Here is a 10,704-nt window from a genome sequence, read left to right as displayed (position 1 = left end):
CCTTTCCAGCATGCTTCATATTTATCTTTTCTGCGTGTGTGTGTCAGTCCTTTTGTATTGTATGTTTTATTCCCTCTGTTGTGCACTGGACTCTTCTCTGATTGTTTACTTCAGTGTTAAGAGGTATATAAAAATTGTACACTGTCTGTCTTCTTCTCCTAAGAATATCTGATTTTTCTAATTTATATTGTGTATGTGTGTGCGTGCATGTGTGCAACCTGTGTGTCTCACCCTGCACAGTGATGGATCATGCTGGCAGAGAAAACACAGCTTTCTCTTTTCAAAGTTTGCAAAAAAAACCCTTATAAATTGAAAGAAATGAAGTAAATAGTAATAGTAATAGTAATTGAATAGCTAAGCGAAGATAAACTAAATCCTACCCAATTCTTTCTAACAACAAAAAGGAGCAGGCAAATTCAACTATTGAATAAAGTAACCAAGCTGAGATGCTTGAGTCTGCTAGGATACCTTTCTCACTCAGTTCTTGAGAGGGAACAAGCTAGCACAATGTTCTGCAAGCCTCCAAACAGAGGCTTTTATGCTGTTTCTCGGTCTCTCCCCTCAGATGCTGTCATTGGAAAGGCAACCAGAGAGAAATCCTTCTCACTGGCCACCTACACATGTCAGTCTTCTCTCTACCGCTCCCTCTACACCCCCTCCCACTCTCCCTCCCTCCCCAATTCCCCCTCCTTTCACTTTCAGCGTCCGAAGCATCCGAAGCATCTCCGAAGCGCTTTGGAAGTTCCAAACCACTTTGGACAGCTTAAATGACAGATCCAAAGCATGATCCGAAGCCTCACACAGCCCTAGTAGGCAGTCTTCACTGCCTAATAGCTATTGCTATCACTGGAGCCTGATCAACTGTTGCCATCAGGTGATAACATGGATGTGGTATGGTGCAAGCTGTGATGTGGTGGCAATGGCTGATTGGGTGGTCTCCACTGCTCAATCAGTAGTTGCTTCTGCAGTAACCTGATGAGCTGTTTGGTGGCCAATCAACTGTTTGGTGGAGTCGGGGAGCAGCGATGCCGTTACAGCCTTGGGAGTGAACAGAACTGCAGCTCTACTCCCAATGGACTGTCAAGGAACCAGGTGCTCTCCCTCCATCTGTCTTGGGAGTGGGGGGAGGGCAGGGAAGGGATTTTGGGGCTCTCATAGACTCCTTGCAATGCTAATGTAACCATTAACTTGTTGCATGTAGTACTACAAAAGGTTGTGCTACAAAGAAGTTCCTATTTGGAGCAGGAACTATAGCGTGGCAGATGTGCCCTTGGTAGTGCTATAAACAGGCTGAATGTGTGTTCACTCACTTTCTGTAGTGTTATAAAGCCAAAAATAGAAGTATAGCAGTAACATGTGCCCAAGCCCTGATTGATTATTTACTCATATATTAAATTCACCTGCATCTTTAGTGGAGATAACCTCACAGATTCAAGTCGTGATTTGTACCTTTTCCAGTCACTAGGGCTTTTATTTTAGAGATATTAAGACTTCTATACTGTACACTAATGTCCTATATTGAATGAATAAATGTCCCATTTGCTTTTAGATTGATAGTCGAAATCCTATTTAGATGGATAGTCTAAACTATTGCTCCTGTGAAGATATCATCTGAGCTTGTAGTACAGTTATGCTTTTAGTCCATTCTGTGTATGCTCAGCTGGCCCTTGCAGGTATTTGCAAAATGATGTAATCCACTGTACTTCTTGTATTGTTCTGATATAGTGGACATTGTTTTGATTTATGATTACATAGAGCACATGAACTTCCTATACTGTTTTTGTTGGATTTACTTTGCGTTCCATATGCCCTTCTTCCTTATGCGTCTTTTTCTTATGGTCTTTTTGATTTGTATAATGCCATAGTACTGCCTAGTTGCCATAAGCTTCAGTCTGCACTGGGTGTTTTCCTGTCCTTGGCTAGTTCTAATTGCTCTAATAAGAGTTATTTCTGAGTCCCTGGGTGCGTTTACATGAAACACTAAATATGCAGTAGACTAATTCTACTGCGCATGGGCAAGTCATGGCAGAAGTCCTGCTAATGTGCTAATGCACAGCAGAATTAGTTTGCTGTGAATTAGCATCACTAAAAGACTGTGCTGGCACTACTTCACAGTAGCACCAGTTACTGTGCATTGAGTTAGTATCTGTTATTACAAATACTAGACTTAATGCACTGGAACAATGGCGCATTAATGCATGTGTAGACACACGCTCTAAGTAGTTTCTTTCTGACTTTTTTTTTATGCCAGATCTCAGTCTGGGTTCTTGACTAATCACCTGCTCTCACATTGTTTCCATCTTTTTGTTTTTGTACCTTTTGTATAAAACTTTTTTTCTCACCTGTTTAATTTTCACATGGATCATGGTACTCCTTGAATTTCAGTACTACAGTTTTCTAGTTAGTCACCTTTGCCTGAGTTAACTAGGAACCACTAATGTCATATGCTTCACAACAAACGATTTTCAGAGCTAAGGCTATCTTCTGTCAAGTCTTCCATTTGCTGGCAACCTTGCTTGCAGATATAAAGGTAGACGCTGTCTGATTTTTCTTTAGTTATTTTTAACATTTCCAAGGAGTTTCAGCCTGGGCAGTACTTTAAACTGTGGGGTTAAAATATTTTAATTATTTTTTGAAGATCTTTCCTACTCATATAGTATCATATGGTATTCAGTGATCACTCAGTCTTTATACTGCTTGCAAGAGACTTGCTTTGTTCTGTTTCAATGGGCTGTGCATAACAAATACTTCACTATACCCCATGTGATATTCTGATAATGAGTAATACCTATATCTTAATGGATGCTGAGTTTTCCACAGTGCCACAAACAGTCACCAAATCCTTCTTGTGGGTTTCTAAGTATTCAAACAGAATTAGGGAAGGCTGAGGTGTCTCTAGAGACATAAAAAGAGCCTCATTTTAGTTAGCTGGTGATAGGTGGACAGTTGTGCATGGGAGAAAGCCACCAGACCTCTCCCACAATGTTATCCAATATATACCATCTGCATTAAATTATGGCTGGAGGATTTGGGAAATGGAGAGCCAAAGAGAGCTCAACACCTGAGAGGGATAACATGGGATAAGTGGATAAGCAACAGATAAGTATAAGGAGCTTTTAGTGTAATGTGAATTGTGGAGGGTTATTGGAGGGAACCTGGGACTGCCCAGTGTGGTAAGCAATATTACTGAGGACAGATGAGAATGGGAATGGATTAGATGAGAAGGGAAGCATGTTGTTAGATATACATGGGGAAGCCTAACGTTGAATGGGGAGCCTGATCCACCTGTGAGGCCTACTAGACATGAGAGAGGATCTTGAAGATATTTGAATTTGGTTGGGGAGCTGTCATGAGCTCTTATCTCAACCTTTCAGACAAACTTACATTTTATTATATTTTTCTTTCTTCTTCAGCATGTAAGTTACACCAATTTAGGCCTGTTTGGATACAGATAGAGTGAGTGTACAAGGGCAATTCAGCTGCATTGAGAGAAGACTAACAACTCATCTTTGAATGTAGGTCACTGCCATCACAAAGTGGGGATGATCTCTCTGCAGTTCCAAGTAAAGGCTGTTGTTTAACTTTGTAAGGCTCCCTAGTAAGGGACTCTAGTAAGGGTTCTTGCATCTTAGACCATTTTTTAAAAAGTTAAATAAAAACAAAACACCTGCCCTTATTCTTATGGCTGGGCAGTAAACTTTCTGCTACAAACCTAGAGCTGAGTTCTGTTCTCTCAGAACTTTTGTCAGTGGCAAGATTCCCTTTGACTTAAAATGGCACAAGTCAGATCTTTCTATATGTACTTTGGTGTTTCCTATGCTCAGAGAGAGCAAAGGGTAACTAGTAACCACTCCAGTAGTGCTTATGTACTCAGGCAAAGCTCCCATTTCTTTTGTGACAAATTCGTCCAAACAATAACGGCAGGAAAGAATCCTAATATCATAACACTTTCCCTTTTTTCTAGTCTTGGCTTAGATGGTGAGAAACATACCTACTGAGTTTCCTATATTTAAAAAATGCTTGAGACTGTAGGATAGCCAACGCATGAAGCGTGTTCTTGTAAAAGCCACAAGCTTGCTGACAGCTTATATGTTTAAAAACTGAAAGAATTATTTAGACCAATGCTTTCTTTTAGACTGGTGCTGTGCTAGTAGTCATACAGTCTCTCAGGTGAGACAGGGTAGGCTCCTATTGTGCTGAGTTGCAGTAGTAGCCAACCTTGGCAATCTTCAAATTTTACAATTTAGTTTGCTTTACGAGAAGTATGTGGCAACGAGCCCTGAATAAGTATGGAACGTGTTACAATCTGATATACAAACAATTCTCTGAGGCACAGTAGATGTTCTTATGGGAACGTTCTGCTCTACTTGGTTCAGTTTTCTTGGTCTGTAACTTTTAGACTACGCTGGAACTGGAAATAATTCAAAAGTGCGAAAAAAAATCTAATCTGAGAAGGTTGCAGTCATTTCTAAAGAAAACTCAATTAGTCTTCTATCCTTGTGACCAAAGAGCATGTCATTTTCTTCTGTCAAACCAGAAAGAGTTATGGAACTTAGGCACAAGTAGAAGTCCTAATGCTAATGAAAATTTTCTTCAGTTCCAAGTCACCTTATGTTAAAGGAGCCATGTTGAACTATTTGCAGAAAGAATTCCCCAAACGTATAACTCCTATTTTCAAAGCATTTATGAGTAGGATTTGACTAGCACTGACTTTTTTCCTCCTAAGATTAATATATTTTTACTCAATTCTCTGCATATAGATGCAGACTTATTATTATGCTCTCAGCCTCCGTTATTTATATGGTATAAAATTGATCATCCCCTTCTTTGTTGTTTATAGTTGCCCTACATTCAAGAGAAAAATAGCTCAAGTTAAAAAAAAATGAAATAAAGTTACAAAAGTTCTGTGGCCTGATTTATAACTCACTGTGGTACACAGTAAGGGAATAAAAATCTTTGCTTTCCTCATGTGTTTATTGACACTTATTCTTATAATTAAATTATTTCAGTTAATTCAGTGTAGGGGGAAACTATTTATTCAAGTTACTTACATTTACAGAACTAGTACTGGAGTAGCTCTAAAATTACTTTTGTTTCTTCATTATCCTATATGTAGTGCTCAACTGACTGGGTGAATGGGAAGTTATTTGTACTGATGGTTATTGTGATATGCACACAAGACTAACTGAAGGATTACGTTTTAGATATTTCAGTCATGGGCACTGTAGAAAACTGTTAAATAAAATATGCAAACTTTTACACACAGAGAGACAAGTCATTCTGAACTGAGGTCAACAATTTAAATCTGAAAAACTTAAGGAAATTTTGAAACAGCAACTTTCTTTCTGGTCATCGTTCCCCAGCCTAACTCTGACTATAGAGATGAAGTCATCTTTACATTTCCACAATAAATCTAACAACAATATATTATTTCTTTATTCATCATATAAATTCTCCTCTTTTCCCTAGTCTTGTTTAGAAAGTTGAGGTGGGTTCCCTGGCAGTATGTGTAGAGATGGAATCTCTAGTTTAGCTTGGGAAGGGTAGGAAGAAAGGATGCATGAATGTACAGGTAGTATCTACATCTTCGAAAATCTGGAAGGAAAATCAGAAGGAAACTGAGGCCTTTATTAACTGAGTAGCTATGCGAGGTCTGTGAAAGAAGGGAATGGCCATCTCTTTGGAAGACAGATACCTGGAGTGATTTTTCTTGTTCATGTGTATGCAACAAGCAATATGTTGCTGGACTGGAAAAATAATTAATAGAGCTAAGGAAACTGCAGCAAAAGAAATTAAGGAAACTGCAGCAAAAGAAAATTGAATGAAGGCTGGTGTGACTTTAGGGCTTGACCCTACTCCCACTGAAGTTAACAGCAAATCTTCTACCAACTATCAATTTATTGTAATGCTCATATTTAAATTCCCAACTTAATGTTTATGTTAACAAAGTATTTTGGTGCAAAACTGTTTTACAACCCCCCCCCCGAGTTTTAATAGTTGTTATTAGCATTACTTAGTGCTTATGGACACTTAAATGCATGCTCCAGGAGGGGGGTGCAGAGACTCCAAGAGCCTCTTTAATTAAAGCACCCAGAGCATCTCTTGTAACAGTGGTCCTGTGCTTCAAAATGGTGGTGGGGGTGCTTTATCTAAAGCTCATCCAAATGCCATTTTGAAGTGTGGGGATGCTGATACATGAGACACAGGAGGCTGCTGGAGCAAGGTAATTACCACACTCCAGCAGTCTTGCTTGTGCACCCTATGAGCCCAAGGTGTTTACAAGGATTTCACTATGCTATGTGCAGTATAAACAGAACAAAAAAGATGGTTCAGGCCCCAGAGACCTTGCAGTATAGTATAAGGCAAGGTTTAGACACACTGATGGAGAATTACAAATAAACCATGAGACAATATTGGTCAGCTTGATAGTGGTAGAAAGTAGACTTATAAGAATAGTAGAGAGATTAACATAACTTGAATCCTGGCCAGCTACTGTTCTAAAACACAACGTGGAAGAAAGGCATGAAAGAGAACAGAGAACACTTAGACTCTCTCTGCAGAGTCCTGTCTCATTTGCAGTCCTTGTGGATAGCTGATTTTAGCCTCCAGAACTCATCATCATGATACATTCCACAAACATTATTTTCACAGACTGAAATAAGAAACATCCACTTCTATTTATCATGATAAATAGGATATGTTATCACTTTATGTGTGCTTATGGGTCAGAAGAACTGCATATTTATTTGAATTCATTTTAGCTATCCTGCACATTAAATTGTTACTTTCACCAGAGCTTTCATTTTGATGGGCTATATATCTTATTAGACCTAATATAAATATATTTGAATACACATATTACCTATTATAAATGCATTTGCAAAGGGAGAAAGTATACAAATCAGAAGGAAAAAATGACGTTATCCAAAGAATCCAGCTGAGTCATTATAGGCCAGTTAGTCTGACATCAGTGCCAGGCAAAATAATGGAAAGCTGATACTTGATTCATTAATAAGAATTAAAGGATGGGAATACCCTTAATGCCAGTCAGTTTAGGCTAGTCAATTTAGTTTTATAGGGAATTAGTTCTTGCAAGACAAGCATGACTATATCCTTCGAGGAACTTACCAGGCTGGTTTATAGATACAATATACTTAGCCTTATGTTAACTTAGTACTGCATGACATTTAATTTAAAAGTTAGTATGATGAAGCATGTATCATCATGTATTTAATGGATTAATATGCATGGTCCTTTTAGTGAGAAGGAGAGTTGAACCATGGCTGCACATTGAACAAGGTGAGAGTAAGGACATGCATGCCTAAGTCACTAAAAATGACATCACTAAGGATGTGTACAGGAGATGGTGATCTAGGAGAGGAAAAGGGAGATCTAGGAATTTAAACTGAAGATGAAGATAGAAGAGGAAGAACTGCTGCTTTTGAAGCTTAGTTAAGGAAGCAAAACCAATCTGAGAACTCAGATAAACAGTACACCCTGGCAGGTAGCCTTTGTGGAGCTCTGATGCAACTGGTACCAAGATAGTTCAAAGCTAGCATGTATATATTTACACTACAGTATAGGCACAGTGACTGCAGTGTAGATGTACCTCAGATTTGTGTGTTGGGGACAGAGGGGGCAGTTAAACATTTTAGGTTTTGTTCCAATGCTGTATTAAAGTGTTCTAAAGGAAAGTGTCAGCAAAGAATAAATGATATATGAGAAGCTAAGAATGGTGCATTGTTTATTTATAGAATACCAGGAGCCTCCCCTCAAATGTATTTTCAATTATGATTCATTTTGCAAAGCCCTATTGTGATTACTTTAACCTTGATTTTAAGAGACAAGTAACAGTAACGTGTATGCATACTGGTATATGCACAATATCAAGGGAAAGCTGGGGGAAAGTGTATTTACAAACCAATAAAATCATATTAAAACTGATATGCAATAAACGTACATTGCAGCAGATTGTGGGAGAAGAGTATTCACAAACCAATAACATCCTATTAAAACTAATGTGCAATAAAAAAACACTGTAGCAGAATCTATAATAGTTACAAGACTGGGGCCCTGGAAATATGTTTTTGACCTCTTCCAGCATTCCTGGCTTTAATTCTGTTTTTTAGGTAATATTTTGAGAGCATTCAGGAGACGGGTAGTTTGCAGAGACTGCTTTGTTCCCGTTTTAACTAAACATATACTCAAGTCACACTAACGGCACTCTCCTGCCAACAATTATGGACACAACTAACTTTACTTACATAAGTCCATTTTGCTTGCTCATGACTAAGTGCAGATATTCAGGGGGTTAGGAGAAGGTAGGATCAAGTTAAAAATAGCCACCTAAACCAGTTCACCCAGGTGCGGATCCTATGCTTAGACCTGGTCTTAGTGATGGGGAATTAATCTAAACCCATAACAGCACAGAAGTTTGGTGCACATACACCAGTCTAAAAATGGTGGAACTCAGTCTAAGATAAACTTGGATCGATGTACACTTAATCAGTCTAAGTTAGATCAGTGCATTGAACTTCAGTATAGTCATCTGGGAAAGCCCAGTGACTGGCCCCAGCCTAGCAGATGTCCTTTTCCTACCTGCCACCCTGGCACTGGGCTATATTTAGCTCCCGGGTCTCTAACCTCCCCCTGCTCCAGACCAGCCAACCCCACCCCCTTGAATCCCCCTTCCCACAAGCCATTCTGGGTGCTAGTTTTATCAGTGTTTTTTATCAGTGTTTGTTGATGCTGGGAGCCAAGGAATTAAGTAATGGTGGGGAAAAGGGGTGGGGGGCTCAAAATAGCCCCTGGTCCCCCCCAAGTCCCCTTGCAGATCCTGCAACCTCTCCTCATCCCAGCAAACCCTCGTGGACTTCAGAAACCCCCCACAGATTCTGTCTGCCCCCTCAATCCTCTCCATCGCTCCTGTGGATCCCTCCTGCCCTGGATCCTTCCCACAGACCCTGTCCCCCAATTCCCTTGCAGATGATGCCTGCACGCCGATTGCTCCAGTGAATCTACTCTCCCTGACTCCACCCATTACTCTAGCACATTCCACCTGCCCCCCAACCTCCAGGGGAAGCTGCCAGCACTCCCAATTGCTTCCACAGACCCACCTGCATCCCTGATCCCTCCTGCAGATGATGCCTGAACCCTTGATCACTTCTATAGATCCTGCCTGCCCCCCAGTCTCTCCCACAGATGCTGCCTGCAGCCCTGATCCCTCACGCAGATGCCACCTGCACCTCATAGCCCCTCAATTCCTCCTGTGGATCTCACCTGCCCCTCAATTCCTCTGTAGATGCCACCTTCACCCCAATCCCTCTGATCATTCTCTGGATCCTGCTTCTCCTCTTATCCCTTTGCAGACCCCTCATTCCTCCCCAGAACCTGATCTCTCCACCACCCCCTCTCATCCTGACTTACCTTAGATCAAGTGGCCATTTTTAATGTGATCTAACCCCCCTGAATGTTTGTACTTAGCCCACGTGATTATAATTTCTCACATGCATTTTCAGGATCAGGCTGTAAACTTTCTCAGGTTTCAGAAAACATGGAGTTGGATTAAATTTAATTAAATAATGTAATTTTAAAAAGAAAAAATGAAACTTTTTATTTTGAAAATGTCAAAATGAAATATTTCTTCTTTAAATTGTTTTCATTTGACCAAGGATATTTGCTCAATTGAGCAACAATTCACAGATAGATCTGGCTGAGCCAAAACTACATTTTTGACTAATAAATTCTCCTCCCCCCCCCCAAAAAAATCACTTAATTCTATCCAGCAGTTCTGAAAATCAGGTCCTATAATGCAAAATCCACTGAAGTTAATTGGGTGTTTTCTTTGATCTCAGTGGGCCAAAGCTATCATTCTTACTTCCAAGTCAACAGACATATGAGGTACTTGCATTGGCACTCCCATATTGACAATCTGATATACTTCATAGCTTAGTGTAGGTATTTGGAAATAAAGAAAATCATCTGTTTGTTAGAATTGCAGTGGGCATGTCCACACATGCAAGCACGTGTGCTTGCAGCAGCTCAAATAGAAGCGATGCAAATTTGAGCCGGGGCTTTTTGCTTCAGTGCACATGCTTGGACATGCAGTTTGTTGTGGAGCAAATTGTGCCACTTGGGGCAAAATAACCCTGCTTGGCTCCTCCCGGATCTTCAGCCAGAGGGAACTAGAGCCTGGGGCCGGTGCCTGTGCTGCCCCCAGCAGTATAAAAAGCCACTCTGGCAAGTAGGTCAGGGCTACTAGCTCTCAGGAGCTACCTGGGGACTCTATCCCTTGTGCCAGCTGGACTGCTGAAGCAGCCCTGAGAGGCTGGCAGGGGGAGGGGCCAGCCAGGACAGGGGTTGGGGGGGCTAGGGGAGTGGGCAGGGCCATCGGGGGTCCCCCCCTGGTCCCATCCCTCCTCCTCTAGCCCCCACCTGCCCTTACTCACCAGCAACAAAGCCCTGGTGCTGAAACATGCGGCCTGGTTGGCCACATGTTTCAGCACCAGCGTGAGGGGCCAACCATAGAGACAGTCTGGCAGCCAGGGCATCTTCATGGAGGACCCAGCCTCCGGTTGCCTCAGTGCATGGTCCCGGACCATGCCCTGCTTCGCTTTTTTAAACTTTGGTTTTTTTAGACCCCTAGATATCCAGGGGTCTACTTTCCTCCCTGCACTGCAAACTTGCAGCATGGGGAACATTTTT

This window comes from Gavialis gangeticus, unplaced genomic scaffold (assembly GCF_001723915.1).
Source record: "Gavialis gangeticus isolate Ggan-Ray unplaced genomic scaffold, GavGan_comp1, whole genome shotgun sequence".
NCBI classification, from domain to species: Eukaryota; Metazoa; Chordata; order Crocodylia; family Gavialidae; genus Gavialis; species Gavialis gangeticus.
The sequence above is the reverse complement of the archived record's forward strand: the minus strand, read 5'-3'. Positions refer to the sequence as shown.